Source organism: Fukomys damarensis, unplaced genomic scaffold (assembly GCF_012274545.1).
Source record: "Fukomys damarensis isolate Sample0158 unplaced genomic scaffold, DMR_v1.0_HiC HiC_scaffold_10, whole genome shotgun sequence".
NCBI lineage: Eukaryota > Metazoa > Chordata > Mammalia > Rodentia > Bathyergidae > Fukomys > Fukomys damarensis.
The window spans coordinates 25492428-25496305 of NW_022900922.1; positions in this window are offsets into that span (position 1 = coordinate 25492428).

The following is a 3878-nucleotide window of genomic DNA, read 5'->3' on the forward strand; positions in this document are numbered from 1 at the left end:
CCGAAGCTGCGGAAGGAGGACGGCCGTGAATACGCCGCCGCCGCCTCTGCCCGCTGGGTGACGCTGCTCGGAGCGAGTCGTCGCCCGGGGCTGCAGCCAGACGCCTGTCTTATGGGGCTGGAATTTACAACGACGACAGTTTCCAAACTGCCTCTATTTTTCACTCCAATAACGCACTTCGGTTCTGAAAGCCGAAAGGAAAAGGAGCAATCCAAAACCTAAAGAAAACTCTTTTCCACTAGGGTTGGCTACAGTAAGTTATTTCTGGAAGGTAGAATTCTTGGTCCTTATTTTAGATTTCATCATTGAAAAACCAAAACCCGAGAAAAGTATAAAAGTTTTCTCAGTTGACCAATCAGCTAGGTAGCTTGGTCTGGCGCGTCTTACGTTAACACTTTCCAAGGGCTTTTATGTATCAGGTCTGTTGAATCAAAACACCTTACAGAGTACTTGGTCCTCTCAGGCCCCTCTCATTAAACGTTCACTGACACCTGGTTCTCTGCTTGACCTTTACCCTCAGACAACCAGATGTCATCCCACATCTTTTAAAAATATTAATATTCAGTTTATTTTTTGCAAGATATGCATAGAAGATCCGTCTGGCTTCCTGCTTTAAACATACGAATGATTGCAAGCTACTTCCCTTCACCTATACTGAACGTTGATGAGAAGCTTCAATCGCTGACTAATTCAGCTGTTACTTAAAATTGAATTTTTAACAATGCAGGCACACAAACCAATCTATATGGAGAACAATTCTTTGAACAGCATGCAAACAGTTCGGAACTACATGCAAGACATCGTACAAGTGACTTTACATAGTACAAAAGCACAAATTCCTCACTGAAGCACTTGAGATAACACTACCAGAGATTTGTTCCTCTAGTATTTTAGTATAATATCCCTCAGTTTCTATTTTCCTCCACTAAATAATAATTGCTCACCTGTGTTAAAAAATGATCTATCCATCCTTTTATTCAATCAAATATTTATCGTGACTATTACATAATATAGTAATATCTCAAACACCATGAACAGACAAATATTCTCCATAGGTATGAAGGACATATTCAGAAACCAGTTACAGTATATCAAAAAAGGGAGACAAGGAAACACATACCTAGCTTCAGATTTGTATTTCAATCTAACAAGTCTCTTTTTCATCACTGGACAATGACCTTGTGTTCTGATTTACGTATGTGTATCCCTGAGAAGTTGTAATCAGTCATCCTTCTTGAAAAGAAATTATGACTATGCCAGGGCCTACCTTTGCATGCTGGACACCGATCATCACAATGGAACAGGCAAGAATATGCAAGTGGTCTGAGAGAACCTGCTGGCAATGATGTGTGAGGACAGAAAAAATTAAGTCTTGAGAATTCTAGCGATGTATTTATTGGCACATAGTGAGGGTTTCAGCTGCTGCATCTTAAAGGTAAGTGGCTCATCCCAGGACCTCAGAGGTGGACAACCTCCACAACAGCTACTGATAAAACTCTACAATCCCTCACTCATGTACTGCTGGTCCTTTTGGTCAATAAAGTACTCTTCCTGCCCCTCTGTTCCTCTATAAGGAACTGTGTGGGTTTCAGCCTTGGACCCTGGGAGAGCTTCATCTCCCTGAAGCTCAGTATCAGTAGCAGTAAAATGCAGAACAGGTACCTTTGTACCTTGACCTGGCACTGCTGTGAAGCACATGAAATGTAAAGGTGTTTAGAAGAGCATTCGAATGCCCTTGTAGATACAAGAATATATAAGACGCACTATAGTCAACTCTGTCCCCGCAGCTGCTGACTTGTGTCCCTACCCCTTTCCTCAAGCATCTCAGTTCCAGTGGTCTTTATGTCTTATGAAGTTACAAAGCTATCGGAGCAGAAGCTAAAAGAATGTATCCCTTCATTAAAGCTAGCCCTGGGTAGAATTATATTGTCACAGTCCTGACCCTCAGTGTTGCAGACAGATTCGTACAAGTGCACGCTTCTTTGTAGCTGAATTCATATCACAGTCTTAATGCTGCTGAAACACTGATTGAATCTATAACTCTTCCTCATTTCCTAAATTCCAGTTTACTGATCTGAAAAATTTATCTGGGTGATAACATTTGGATGATTGTTATCTGTAGGTAACCATTTCTCTAGCAATTGCAAGTACAAGAGAAGAACCAATATGGAGGCCCACTGGATTGGTTAATAATTTTACTTTGAAAGAAATGAAAGCTAGCTAACTCAAGGACAAGGGATGTTAAGGGACAGATTTTTGAGAGCTCAAAGAACCAGTGGGGACCAGGCATCTGAGTAGAGAGGAGAAATACAGGGTGCCCAAGAGTAAACAGAAACAAAACAAGCAAAAACCAAGACAAATTCCCATTTTGAGGAGCAACTGCTTCAAAGAAAACTTACTTTTGGTTTTGTCAGGGATTTTTTTTTTCTCTTTTTGAAGGAATGTTTCCATATTTATTATTTTTAAGAAATCTAAACAGCTAAAAAATGTCTATAGAAGCACAGGAAATATCTAACAGGTTTTATGTGCCTGCTAATGGATTGGTAAAGATTATAATTGTCTTGAAATTAAGAATTGAAAAAAAAAAGGAGGATTTTTGTTTTTGTTTGTTTTTTTGAGACAGGTCTCACAATGCAGTGCAGAACTAGCCTATATAGCCTGGTAGGCCTCAAACTCAAGATCCTACTGCCTCAGCCTCCTGAGTGCTGGGATTACAGGTGTAATCATCTTGCAAGAGTACTGCCTTCTCCCAGTGTACATGGGACAGATGAGACTGTGATCCCCCCATCTGTCTCACATATTCTTCCTTGAATTGAGAGAGGGAGAAATTGATTAAAGGAATGGGAAGGCTGAGTGAGCCGTGAGAAAGCACATTATGTTTAAAAGACTTGGTTAGGGAACAGAAAACCCACAGTAGACTTACTTCCTGGAGGATTCCACCATCTGCTAATGCTACAGAACGTCTGGTGCAAGTTTCAAGCCCCAGCTGGGTCTCACTCCAAAATAAGAGACTCTGAACATCCGGGGCTGGAGGTGAGAAAGTGTATGGGACTGAGCTATGACTAAAGCTAGAGAGATGAGCCTGTTGTTGCTGTCTGCGTTCTCTTGCTCTGGGTTAGCTATCACTTTTCAAAGAGAGCATTAAATTGAAGTAGCATAGTAAAGAGGCTGCCTTTAAGAAACCATAACTAAGTGGTAGAGTTGGTTAACTCACTGGAGTTCTGGCTACTCCAACACCCAAGCACCATAGATTTTTCTCTCTGTCTCATATTCTAGATCGTAGGACTGAGAGCTAGATAACATTTGTAAGACGTGCTATGGTGGTCACCTGGCTGCAGACTCTTCTTCCTGAGCCCTTGGTCTGCTCTGGATGGCTGGGTATTTATTTTTGCTCATTCTGCTCTCAATGATGGCAGGACAGGCTCTTCAGAGAGGAACAGCCTTCCTCACCTACCACATCTTCCTCTCCTTCTTAGCATTCGTTTGCAGAATTACCAATGGAAGAACATTTAGTGATGCCTAAAAAACTGTCCTCTTGCTTCCACGCATTATTCAAGCTAATTATTCACATAAGTAATGCTCCATCAAGCACCAGTGTGTTAATATGTGTTGAGTGAGCTGAAATTTCTAATTTGAAATATTAGCCTCATGAAATTCAGGAGTAGTTTAATTTGATCCTGGCCTACCATGCAAGCAGAGCGTCTCATCTCCCCAACTGGCAGTTTAAAGAGGAAAAGAAGCAACAGAGGAAGAATAGCTAATGCTCATATTAAAAATTCTAGGAGATCGAAAATGGTACTGTGGGGCTGGGAATTTAGCTCAGCAGTTCAGTGGCCTGCCTCACAAGTGCAAGGATCCAAGTTTGATACCTGGCACCA